Here is a 13,812-nt window from a genome sequence, read left to right as displayed (position 1 = left end):
TTTATGGAATATTGTTGTAGACGGATAATTGTGTAACTGAAATAGTAAAATATTCCCTTATCCTGTACTGAGCACTGCAATGGTGTCTAAAAGGTGAGCAGCTGAAAGAGAACCCGTCGCCGGGTTTTTATACCTCTAACTAATGCCATCTTTGTAAAGTCACTGACCTTCAGAAAAGGAAGTTTCCGATTTACAGAAATGTATTGTTCAGGTGCAATGCAAATGAGTCACAAGTGCAGCGGAGAGGGCTATGCACTTATAGCTCTGCTGCACCTCTTCCCTGATTGACAGGTCTTTTATCTTTCAATGACTATTCTCTACCACTTGAGATCTAGTGTAACCACCATCATTCACCAGGATGGTGCAAGCACAGTAAGAAGACTGTCAGTGTCTGTCAAACTATGCAGATGGTGCCTGCCATACACTGGCTGTCTTCTTCACTCATGCTACTTGTTCCCATGTCGGTCATCCTACTGAAGAGGACTGTCAATGTTTGGCGCACTCTACAGACTGCACCAGACACTGTGAGTCTTCTTCATTAGGACATTACTGTGCATGCACTACCCCAAAGAATGGCTAGATATTAGGCATGAGAGGCAGGTCACTGAAAGAAGTGTGACCTGTCAGTCATGGATGGGAGACATGCAGTAGGTGGGGAATGGGGAAGAGAGACAGAAGAACTGTAAGTGCAGTGTCCACAACGCTGCTCTTGCGGCTCTTTGGCATAGCAATTCAATTCAATAATACATTTCTCTAAAGCAAAAACTCAGATTTCTAAAATAAAGGTAAAAGCACAGTGCCTTTACATAGATGGCAGTAGTTTGGCATTCCCTGTAATACAGCTGAGGCTCTACAAGTGTGAGTAACATCTTGTTATACTGCATTTGTAAGGAACTACGTAGATATAGTTTTCACACAAAATTATGATTTAATTAAAAAATAATAATATAAAATATATAATAAATCAAGACTTTGTTGGCAAAATAACACTGGTGTAAACACGTGTGTGTTTGTTGTTTTTTTATATGTATACTACAAATGCACATACATCACTACCACAGATTAAAAGGGTTTTCTGATATTTTTTTTAGAAGTTGCCTTACAGTATGAAATAATATGATTTACCTAATGAATTCCCTGCTGCTCTAGCTGTAGTCCCTGTTTGTACAAGTTATGACACCCCACCTATCAATCACGGGACTGCTGTAGCCAATCACTGTCCTGAATTGGGACATTTCTATATAGGACATGGCAGACAACTGACAAATGGGAAGTCATCACTTCCATTAATGGTGGGGACCTTCAGGGTGGCAGCACTGGAGCGACTGGGGATATAAAAGATGAGTAATGGCTATTTCTTTATTTTCTAACATTCCATACTCTTATCTCAACTTTTGAAAAAACATGTAAAACTTCTTTAAAATTAGCAATAAATGTTTTTTTTTTTAATTTATCTTCTATGTACTATTTAGTTGTGAATGTGTTCATATGTATATGTACGTATGTATATACTGTACCAGTCAAAATGTGCATATTGTTGATTCAGACTGAGGGCAGCAAAACCATGAAGGAACACATATGGAAACAAGGAGTAAAGAAACATGTGTGAAGCAAACCAGAATATGTGTTAAACCTTAGATTTCTCAAAGTATCCCCTTTTACTCTGATGACAGCTTTACACCCTCTTCACATTCTCTCAGGTAGAGTCATCAGGTCATCACCTGGAATGGCTTTCTAACAGTTTTGAGTGAGCTCCCAGAGGTGCTGAGCGCTTGTCGGCTGCTTTCCTTTCACTCTGAGGTCCAACTCATTGGAAATCATCTCAGTTTAGTTGAAGACAGGTGATTGTGGAGGCCATGTCATTTGATGCAGAACTCCATACTTCTTCTTGGTCTCATAGCCCATATATAACCCAAAATGTTTTGGTTTGAATTATTGTCCTGTTGTAACACAAATGATGGCCCCACTAAGTGCAAATCAGAAGGATGGCATGTCACTGCTGAATGCTGTGGTAGCCATGCTTGGTAAGTATGCCTGGAATTTGGAATAAATCACCAACAGTTTCACAAGGTAAGTACCCCTACACCATCACACCTCCTCCTCCATGCTTCATAGCAGGTACCACTTATATAGAAACCATCCACTCACCTTTTCTGTGTCTCCCAAAGACATGGCGGTTGGTACCAAAAATCTGAGAGTTTGACTCCTCAGACCACAGTACTGATTACTACTCATCTAATGTCCGACCCTTGTGTTGCTTGACCCCAAATAGTTTCTTCTGCAAAGAATCCTCAGTAGTGGCTTCTTTGAAGCAATTCCACCATAAAGGCCTGCTTCTCGCTGACTCGTCTGGAAAGTGTTTTCACAACGTAATGATGTAGTGACGTTTCTCTTAGTTGAGTTGTTGTTGCTATATTCTGGATTAGAACAGTTGTGTTATATGGCTCAACACTGTATGGAACCGTTTTCTCCAAAACTACCTGGAGGGATTTTTAATTCTATATTCTATAGTGTACTGCTTGACTTGTTGCCTAGGTTCCCGGCCACCTCTGCAATGTATCAGAATTGGCCAGTTTCCTAGGCAATGCGTGCACACTTGCAAGCTCTTTGCTTTAAAGTCTACAAGTGCTGGTTTGTACTGTTCCGATGGCTGTACATGCACAGTGCTTACAAGCTCTTTCCAGTAGAGCGTGTAAGCATGTCTCTGAAGCTGGCTGGATCACAGAAGCGCACTGTTGGCTCCTACCACCATCAGTGTTGCTGTGCTCCTCTGATGCTTCAAAGGTAAAACTGCCTCTGTTTGCAGCATCGGAGAGCGTACATTCCGGACCAGCCGTGAAATGATGCACATGGTTCAATCTGTCAATCAAGCAGGAGTCCTCCGCCACCAGCAAGCATTAGTCCTCCGCCACCAGCAAGCAGGAGTCCTCAGCCACCATCAAGCAGGCAGTGGAGCTACTGTGTGTGTGCTCCTGAAAATCTAACGTGAGACAGCCCATTTAAGAATGCCATGTAGTGTAGACTGTGAAGAGTCTGATTTACTCTTACATGTTTTAAAGGGTTATAAACAGAAAATCATTGACTCCACTGATAATTTTCATTACCTTTTATTGGTTAGTTTGGAGTAGTCTTATGTCTTTATGCTGTAGCTTTCATCAGGATAAAGAGTTATCAGTTGTTGGACCTCCTTGTATTGTTGGAGTATTTATACGACCGCCACCACTCACTGTACAGAGGTGATCAGATTTGCTTTGAGCTCCTGAAAGCAGTTGTCTGCTGTAGAGATGCACTACATCTATAACATGATGGCTGTGAGGAGTTACACTTTTAATTGTTTTCTGTTTAATGAGTGTAATGGATGTACATCCCTCTATGGAGTTTTGTTAGGCGTTTACTTTTGATCAGTGTCAAAAGTAAAATGATTTATATTATAAATATATATATATATATATACAGTACAGACCAAAAGTTTGGACACACATTCTTATTTAAAGATTTTTCTGTATTTTCATGACTATGAAAATTGTACATTCACACTGAAGGCATCAAAACTATGAATTAACACATGTGGAATTATATACTTAACAAAAAAGTGTGAAACAACTGAAAATATGTCTTATATTTTAGGTTCTTCAAAGTAGCCACCTTTTGCTTTGATGACTGCTTTGCACACTCTTGGTATTCTCTTGATGAGCTTCAAGAGGTAGTCACCGGAAATGGTCTTCCAACAATCTTGAAGGAGTTCCTAGAGATGCTTAGCACTTGTTGGCTCTTTTGCTTTCACTCTGCGGTCCAGCTCACCCCAAACCATCTCGATTGGGTTCAGGTCTGGTGACCGTGGAGGCCAGGTCATCTGGCGTAGCACCCCATCACTCTCCTTCTTGGTCAAATAGCCCTTACACAGCCTGGAGGTGTGTTTGGGGTCATTGTCCTGTTGAAAAATAAATGATGGTCCAACTAAACGCAAACCGGATGGAATAGCATGCCGCTGCAAGATGCTGTGGTAGCCATGCTGGTTCAGTATGCCTTCAATTTTGAATAAATCCCCGACAGTGTCACCAGCAAAGCACCCCTACACCATCACACCTCCTCCTCCATGCTTCACGGTGGGAATCCGGCATGTAGAGTCCATCCGTTCACCTTTTCTGCGTCGCACAAAGACACAGTGGTTGGAACCAAAGATCTCAAATTTGGACTCATCAGACCAAAGCACAGATTTCCACTGGTCTAATGTCCATTCCTTGTGCTCTTTAGCCCAAACAAGTCCCTTCTGCTTGTTGCCTGTTCTTAGCAGTGGTTTCCTAACAGCTATTTTACCATGAAGGCCTGCTGCACAAAGTCTCCTCTTAGCAGTTGTTGTAGAGATGTGTCTGCTGCTAGAACTCTGTGTGGCATTGACCTGGTCTCTAATCTGAGCTGCTGTTAACCTGCGATTTCTGAGGCTGGTAACTCGGATAAACTTATCCTCAGAAGCAGAGGTGACTCTTGGTCTTCCTTTCCTGGGGCGGTCCTCATGTGAGCCAGTTTCTTTGTAGCGCTTGATGGTTTTTGCAACTGCACTTGGGGACACTTTCAAAGTTTTCCAAATTTTTCGGACTGACTGACCTTAATTTCATAAATTAATGGTGGCCACTCGTTTTTCTTTACTTAGCTGCTTTTTTCTTGCCATAATACAAATTCTAACAGTCTATTCAGTAGGACTATCAGCTGTGTATCCACCAGACTTCTGCACAACACAACTGATGGTCCCAACCCCATTTATAAGGCAAGAAATCCCACTTATTAAACCTGACAGGGCACACCTGTGAAGTGAAAACCATTTCCAGTGACTACCTCTTGAAGCTCATCATGAGAATGCCAAGAGTGTGCAAAGCAGTCATCAAAACAAAAGGAGGCTACTTTGAAGAACCTAGAATATAAGACATATTTTCAGTTGTTTCACACTTTTTTGTTAAGTATATAATTCCACATGTGTTAATTCATAGTTTTGATGTCTTCAGTGTGAATGTACAATTTTCATAGTCATGAAAATACAGAAAAATGTTTAAATGAGAAGGTGTGTCCAAACTTTTGGTCTGTACTGTATATATATTTATATATATATTTTATCCTTCCTTCTGTTTCCTACTTTAAAGGGGTTGTCCACTACTAGGACAACAACCTTCCTGATCTGAATGTTTGCCCTTGTGAAAATAAAAAGACCTGTACTTACATCCCATGCGTTGTCGGCACTCGCGTTCCCAAAGCTTATGTCACATGAGCCCTTCGCCCAATCAGCGCTGTCCTTGTCTGCAGATGAATAAGTAATCAAGAGGAAATGAGCGGCCTCATGAGAGCCCCTGGAACCTGAATGCCGACACCGCTAGAACGGCACAGGAGGCGAGTTGTCCTAGTAGTGAAAACCCCTTTAAATGAAAAAGCTCATTTTATACCTGTTATTTAAATGGGGTTTTTTGACACTTTATAAAGGACACTTGTAGTGGTTATATCTGCAGTGCATAACTACTATAAGTATAGTTTGTGGATGTCATTATGTGACAAGGCTCAGCTGGTAGACAGCGCAATAATACGGTATCTTAATGGATGTTTATTCTTGTTTTACAACTTAAATACACCAAGTGACATTTATGGAACAGTTACCTAGATTAAGCTTTCATGTAGTATATGTGATCTATGGACAGTCAGCTGTGTGTTATGTTGAGTACAATTAGACTCCAGGGTTCCATGAATACCAAGTATACTCACGTGTGATGGCTTTGCTGTTTTTTTGAGTTTTTTTTGAGTTTTTTTTTGCATGATACCTGTTTTTTTTTAATGCAGTCTCAAAAGCTGCTGTATTGTAAATAAGGGCGATACATGTTACTAATGACCTTACATAATTCAGAATTTTCTTTTTTTATTGGGATATTACCGGTTAAAGCATAATGAAAACATTAAAATAAGAGTAAATGTACAAGCATGTGATGATGGACACCACACTATGGGAGGTCCGATTTGCTTGTGACTTCTTGGCCTTTATATACATCAATCTGGTGCATCTTTGGCTATAAGGCTATGTGCCCACGATGCAGATTTTAAGCAGAAATTTCCTGAGCGTCTTTTCCTCTCCCTGGCAGAAAAAACGCATGCAAATTTTACATGCATTTTTTCTGCCAGGGAGAAGCATGGCAGACATCTTAACAAGCGATTTTAATGAGTTTCCACGGCAGAAATACCGCCGTGGAAACGCATTAAATCCGCATCGTGGGCACACAGCCTAATACTTCTGTCTAGAACCTACTGCTGGATCAAATTTGCAACTTTTTTTGCAGCTTCTTAAAAAGTCAGAATTTATAAACTTGGCTCAAACTTCATTTGCATCACTTACCACAGCCAGATTATATCCATATGGCAAGAGTATAAGGTATAGGGCTACGTTCCCATGATGAGTTTTTGACACTGTATATTTTCGGTGTGTCTTAGGGTATGTGCCCACGATGCATTCTAGCCTGCGGCTCCGATGCTGCGGAGGAGCTGCTGGCGGATATTCAAGTGAGCGGCGCCTTTTTTTTTTCCACCTGCGGACTTTCTTCATAGAGGTTAGGTCTATGGGGAAAGCCCGCATGCGAACCCACCGGAGAAATTGACATGCTGCGGTCTGGAAAGATGTGCCTCATGTCAGTTTCCGCGGGTGATCCGCAGGTGAACGGGGACGCATAGTGGACATGGGATTTCTACAAACCCCATCCACTATGCTGTAACATCTGGTTGCTGCAGGTTTGATGCTGCATAAGACCGCAGCATCAAACCCGCAGCAGCTCCAGATCGTGGGCACACAGACTTACAGCTACAGCAAAGTGGAAGGGATTCATAGTAATCCTGTTCTTGATTCACTTGTTTTTTTTCTCAGCATAAACCGACCTGCGGTGCGTGTTTCAAATCGACAACATGTCAATTTCTCCTGTGGGTACACTGAGTTTTATGTGTGGAATTTCTCCAACAGACTTGCATTAGATGCAGAAAATCTGCAGGTAAAATACGCACATGCGTTTTTTAGTGCTTTTCCGGAGCATGCGATCGTCACCTAAATATGTCAGTGAAGTTTTGTCAAAGTCAAATACCAAAAACAAAGCAGCTTTATTTAAAGCATGACATACCAAAAAGAGACAAAAATAACGCAGTTTGAAAAACACGATAAAAACCCATGTTAAAATAGCACACACAGAAACACTGAAAAAACACAAATAACCTAATATATATAATAGATTCAGACACGCTGCATGGGAACGTAGCCTAAAACAGCAAAAGTCACAATATTCTGCTTGAAAAGCTGCAAATGTTCTCATATGTTTTTAACATTAGAAAACACGTATAAAAGCCTTAATTTCTCCTTCCCTATAATTCTTGAAACTACAGAGTAACACTATCTAATTTCTAAGATAATAAAGTTTTTCCTAGGTTTTATAATATGTAGAACAACTAAAAATGAAAACAAAGTACCTAAAACACTAGTGGACCAGTGACAGAAATAAGACTCAGGCCACGGCCACACTATCAGTATTTGGTCAGTATTCGGTCAGTATTTTTTCTCAGGAGTGGGAGCCAAAACCAGGTGAGGAACAATCAGAGGAAAAGTATAATAGAAACAAGTCACCAATTCTGCATTTATCACCCACTCCTGGTTTTGGCTCCCACTCCTGAGAAAAAATGCTGACCGAATACTGATAGTGGGGCCGTGGCCTAAAGGAAGAAACTGCTGAAATGGAGGCCAGAGAAAGCACTAAGTGACTCCATCTTCTTCATTAAATTCAGAGACCTTGTCGGTGGTTCTTCCCAAATCCTGTTTTGTCAGTGCTTCCAACAGAATAAGCTTTGAAAAGTTGAAAAAGTTTTGCACAATGCTATGCAAAAATTTTACTTGCAAACAATAGACAACTTTTGATTTTAATTCGGCTACGGCCACATGACCATCCGAGAAAAACGGTTCAATTATGCTAATCAGAGTTTGATCAGAGCGATATCTGATTTTCACCTTTCCATTTTGTCAGTTTGTGAAAATGGGACCGAACTTGGATGTCATTCGAGTGTGGTCCGATTTTTTTCATGGACTCATAGACTTGAATGGGTGACTGCCTTCCGATTCTTGGAGGCAAATCGTGCATGCTGATCAGACATGTGCTCAGCCCCAATGAATAATATGGGCACGAGTGCGGTCCGTCAAAAGCACGGATAGCACTCTTCCGATTTAATCAGTCGTGTGCATGAGCTCTTAGGAAAAGCATTACAGCATGGCTTCCCCAGTACTGCTTTCTTCCTAAAAAACAGAAACTATAGTAAAGACGATGTTTTCAATGTAAGACACACAGATATGAAGCCTGGTCTTGATCGCCTACGTTGCCACGTATAACAAGAAGCCTATTGTAATGATTTAATGACACAGAAATAAATGGGTAAATAAGCGATCACTTAATCTGACAGCCGTATATGTTGTCAGATTCTATGGATTAGTCTGTAAAGTGCATACATATTATTCAGTATAATGTGCGTGTCCATGTTAAAGTGACTGTTAAGTGCACACACAGCCGCAGCGTGATTTATGATGGCATTCGTCTAGGATAGTGACATGTACTCGCAGGGGGCAGCGTAAATTGATTAGATATCAGCAGAATGCAGGGAAAGTGCAGTTTGTGGCCACAATCCGGGGGTGACATTACAATTCAGTTGTTTCTCGAAAATGTCTGCAGAAGACGCTGAAAAATTCCAATTAGCGTTCTTACTCTATCATTGTAACGGGGGTAGCCTGAGACTAACCGTAATTAAAATGACCTGCGACCACTGGCTTGTCAGGTAGGAGCTTTTCTGGTGAATCATTTTCATTGTGAGTTACTTCAGTACGGACTAGAGAGCAAAATAACACTTACTTGGAGTGGGTGTCCTGTCCACCCTCGAATGCTTTTTTTTTTTTTCCTTTTTCTTTAATTTTAATATATGCATAATTCTATGCAAATTAACCCTTTAGGATTCACAGCATTTTTTTTTGCAGTTTATTTATCAGTGTTTTGAGATCTTTAATTTTTTCCCGTCGACATATGAGTAGAATTGTACCTTTACATTTTACCAAGCTACTTCTTATTGCTATCAACCACTATACTGCAGATGAACTAAATAAAAGAGCGGGTATGTGCAGGGCACTCATGTTATTACAGATTATGGGCTCATTCATATGTCAGGTTTTTTATGTATGAGTGCTATTCATGTTTTTATGGATATAGCATACATAGCTGTGATAGTCTGTGGGGCTGTTCACATGTCCTTTACTTTTTGTCGACCGAATGGTCCGTGCAAAATCGCGTAGACATGTCCAATATTGATCCGAGTGTCAGATTAAACTCCGCAATGTGAGTCTATGGGTCGGTGAAAAAATCTGACAGCATTTGGATGCCATCAGTGTGCTGTCCATTTATCACTGATTGATAGAAGGTGGAGAAACTTTTTTTTTTCTCATCGGTGAAAAAAACTCTGATCAAACTCTGAAGAAATGCCTTATGTTTTTCTTGTACGTCAAAAAACTTGATGTCTGAATGAGGCCTAAGGTTTGGTTCAAACGCTGTTGACAAATTCCACAGCGGGACCCATTGAAAATCTATAGTACAGGGTGGGCCATTTATATGGATACACCTAAATTAAATGGGAATGGTTGGTGATATCAACTTTCTGTTTGTGGCACATTAGTCCCCCCATGGGAGGGGGAAAACTTTTCCAGATGGGTTGTGACCATGGTGGCCATTTTGAAGTTGGCCATTTTGGATCCAACTTTATTTTTTTCAATGGGAAGAGGGTCATGTGACACATCAAACTTATTGAGAATTTCATAAGAAAAACAATGTTGTGCTTGGTTTTAGCGTAACTTTATTCTTTCATGAGATTTTTTAAGTTTATGACAACTTATAAAATGTGTTCAAAGTGCTGCCCATTGTGTTGGATTGTCAATGCAACCCTCTTCTCCCACTCTTGACACACTGATAGCAACACCACAGAACAAATGCTAGCACAGGCTTCCAGTATCCGTTGTTTCAGATGCTGCACATCTCGTATCTTTATGGTATGGTGTGATATATGGGGTACAAAGATAGTGGGGCCATTTTCAGTAATTTAAATACAGTTATTCACTTCACTAATTACTGCTATGAAGTTTAATAATGTGTAAGTTGTGGGAGAATAGTAAGAACTATAGAAAAACAAGGGGCCTGAGTCATCAAGACCGACATTGTTCACGCCGGTTTTATTGGAGGGGGAGGGGGTGTGTTGAAGTCAGATCATACTGATTCATTAAAAGGCGAATGCTTCTTAATTATTCAGGCACATATGACAAGTGTCATAAGCCTCCATGCGCTTTGCCAGAAATCTTGCTCCACAGCTCACCTAATTCATGATGAGCTGTGGCATCAGGGCTGTCACCAGGAATTTCAGGGCCCCATACTGTCAAAATTTTTGAGCTCCCTTAACACTCCGCTCAGGCTCCACCCCAGCTCCGCCTCCAACCCTCGAACCTTCCACAGTCTTACTACCCACTCTTGGAAAAACTCCAGTTCTGCACCACGTCCTTACCAATCACACATTAACAGTTCCCATCGAACAACATATCGCATACATAGACATCAGCTTTTGTTTTGACCAAAAGATTTTTTAAGCCTGCCACCACGACAAGGTAGACTCTTTTGGCAGGGCCCTACTCTACTCTACCCTATTTAACATTTCTTAAAATATCTCTTTTTAGCTATATTTTAATTTATTTTTCTTTAAGGGAATATGTCTCATAATTTTTTTAAACTAATTGAAACCAGATTATGATAATTTTTTATAATCTGTATTTCTGATTTCAGATTATTGTATTCTGTTTCCTGTACATTTATGAAAGCGGCTGTCTTTCCTATTTTGAGATATGGACATTGGACATATGCATGTATATATCACAAGACATTAAGTGCCTTATAATCATCTCACAAACATATTGGGTAACAATAACCAGAGAGTGGTCAATGCCTTTAACATACAAGCTTCGTAACACATTCCCACTATATATTTTGGTAACTAAATCTATTGTTTAGAAGAGTCATTTGGTTAAATCCTTTGGTCAATTACATAAAGTGCAAAATTATCATCTAACTACAGTGTTGTTATGCACCTGGCGTGCGGCGGCCCTAAACTGTTGCCCCTGGGGCCCGGTGAGCAGAAGGAAACAGGGGATGAGCCCGGGCTGCCAGCGTGTCCAGACCCCCCCCTCTTTACTTCTGGTCACCGGGCCCCATACACTAGTAAGGGCAGTAATGCCTTGATGGCAGCACTGTTCCTGCCTATCGTGAAATGACACTCGTTGACAGCCCATACTGCATGAAGTATGCAGCTAGTCTGCATAGATCATAGGATGTCAGACATCCATTGCTGGCTACCTTATAGTTGTCATTTCATCTAAGCATTCACTCAATCTTTAGGAAAGCATACATACAGATATATTCATTATTGTCTATCTAATAGGATGATGACAGCTGTCCAGATATGCGCTAACTATGTTCCTGCCTATCATGAAATGACCTCTGTTGACATCCCATAGTTCATGAAATATGCAGCTAGTCTGCATAGATCATGGGATGACGACAACTGTCCAGACCTGCATCCCACCAAAAGAACCACTCTGGAGAATGAAATCATCCTCAGTTCTTAAACTGTTGGGGTGCAGCTGTGGTACCCTATTTTCAGAGATAATGTCCTCCACCCAAGTCTCAAAAGGCTGAAAGGGTCTTCAGGAGAAGTGGGTAGTCGAGCTAGTCTAGGCCATCAGACGGTCACCTCTGTAGCTGTACTGTCATCCTTCCTATGGTTCCAATCAGGGGCGGACTGTTATGGGTGCAACTTGCGCGACTGCACACGGGCCAAGTCATAAGGGGCCCATTCCACCTCCAAACCAGATGGAATTGTGAATTATCATGAGCTATTGGGCTGAAAAGGGCTCATATATTGTACTTGCACAGGGGCCCTCTTCTTTCTGTGTCCGCCAGTGACTCCAATGTAAAATTAATTTCCTGCAATGAGAAACACATCACATTAATAATTTCCAGGCAATCAAAATCAATACAATCAATCCTATCACTATCACTATGGGCTTTAGCAAAGTTGAGATTATATTGTTTAACCAAACTCCGATAGACCCCATCCAGGAAAAGGCATTCCATTCCTCCTTGGATATATCTCTAGCTTTTTGTTGCAGCTCCTTTATCTTATCCATGTTTCTTTCAATTGAATCATGTGCATCTTCAATCTAGGAACAGCATTCCTCACCTATAATAGCACAAGTTCCACCTTCAATTGCTAACAGGTAATCAAAAGCAATTCTGTTCTGAAGGGCTACCTTCCACATTCGGTGACATCACAAGTAGAAGCTCATGGGGGCGAAACCAAGAACCAAAATATTCGGTGACATCACGAGTAGTAGCTTATGGGGGCAAAGCCAGCAACCATAACATTACATGACATCATATGAAGCATAAAAACTAGAGCAAATAGGTATAGGAGGTCCTAAACAAGTAAACAAAATCAAGATAAAACCCTTAAAAATATTCTTTATTATAATACTTGTTAAAATTTGGAAAATTTAGCAATATGCATAAACATACAAAAACCTCAAGATATCTCGAGCAGGGTGATGGGGTATTAAATTCTAAAGTCCCTAATAGGACCCTGTGTTCACCCCTACCTATCACGGAGGTTGGCACCCTAAACTATAAGCGATATGACGCCCTCGCTCACCGTAGACCGACCCTATTGGTCCCTATATGACCCTATTCATCAACTGAGCACCAATGTAATATCAAAAGACACCTTAAACACTAAAATATCCTAATAGTGCTACTACACCAGGTATACACATATATGTGTAAGGCTAATACAATAAAAGATGCCCAACAAAGATATCAAACAGGGTGAGGGAGTATTTAATATATTTTCTCTAATAGGAACCTATTTAATATATTGTCCCTAATAGGAACCTATTTTCACCCCTACCTAATGAGGAGGTTGGCCCCCTAAATTATAATCGATTTGGTGCCCCCTCTCTCCGTAGACTGACCCTATTGGTCCCTATATGACCCTACTCTTAAATTGAGCACCAACCAAATATCAAAAACATCTTAAACATTGAAATACCCCAGTAATGCTGTAATACCAAATATACACATATATATGTGCAGACAATAAAACCATCCAAAGATACTCCAGATAAAATAATCCTAATGCATGCCCAATTTTTGAGTAAAATCCTAGTGAATAGACTCAATCCCTCTAATAAACAAAAATCTTAGCAGCTCTTCATAGGATACAATGTCCCCAAGATATCACTTGATGTGCAATGACATTCATAGAAAATATCCACTTATTTGAATACTGCATAAGAACCAAGTCCCAACGCGTTTCTCCACTTCTCCATTTTAGGGGTTCATCAGGGGACAGTGGTAAGATGCAATGGTACCTGCTGTGTGCACCATGACCTGCAGTAAAGGACCCAATAGAATGGTGGGGATATCGTATCCTATAAAGAGCTATTATGACCATTGTTTATTAGAGGGATTGAGTCGTTCCATGACCTTATAAGTGTTGTCTGTTTCTGCCGGCTTCCATTGAAGTACATTGCCCAATATACTAGATTCAAATATGAATCCATGAGCTTATTAGAAAAAAGACACTACATAGTAAACGAGCTCACCTCCAATATAGAGCAATATAGAAAAAAGAGGGGAGATCGCTTACTTCAGTGGCTTCCCATTATCTTAATTACCATCA

At 40.6% G+C, this 13,812-nt stretch overlaps 1 protein-coding gene across 3 annotated transcripts in view; it reads left to right on the top strand.

Moving 5' to 3' along the window:
- Nucleotides 1–13,812, top strand: part of SH3KBP1 (SH3 domain containing kinase binding protein 1) — a 464,745-nt gene that overhangs the window by 181,268 nt on the left and 269,665 nt on the right. The gene's annotated exons all lie outside the window — the stretch shown is intronic.

Source organism: Phyllobates terribilis, unplaced genomic scaffold (genome assembly GCF_046119375.1).
Source record: "Phyllobates terribilis strain yellow unplaced genomic scaffold, ASM4611937v1 Scaffold_2__4_contigs__length_985480577, whole genome shotgun sequence".
In the NCBI taxonomy this organism is placed as follows: Eukaryota; Metazoa; Chordata; class Amphibia; order Anura; family Dendrobatidae; genus Phyllobates; species Phyllobates terribilis.
This window is presented reverse-complemented; position numbering and strand designations above follow the sequence as displayed.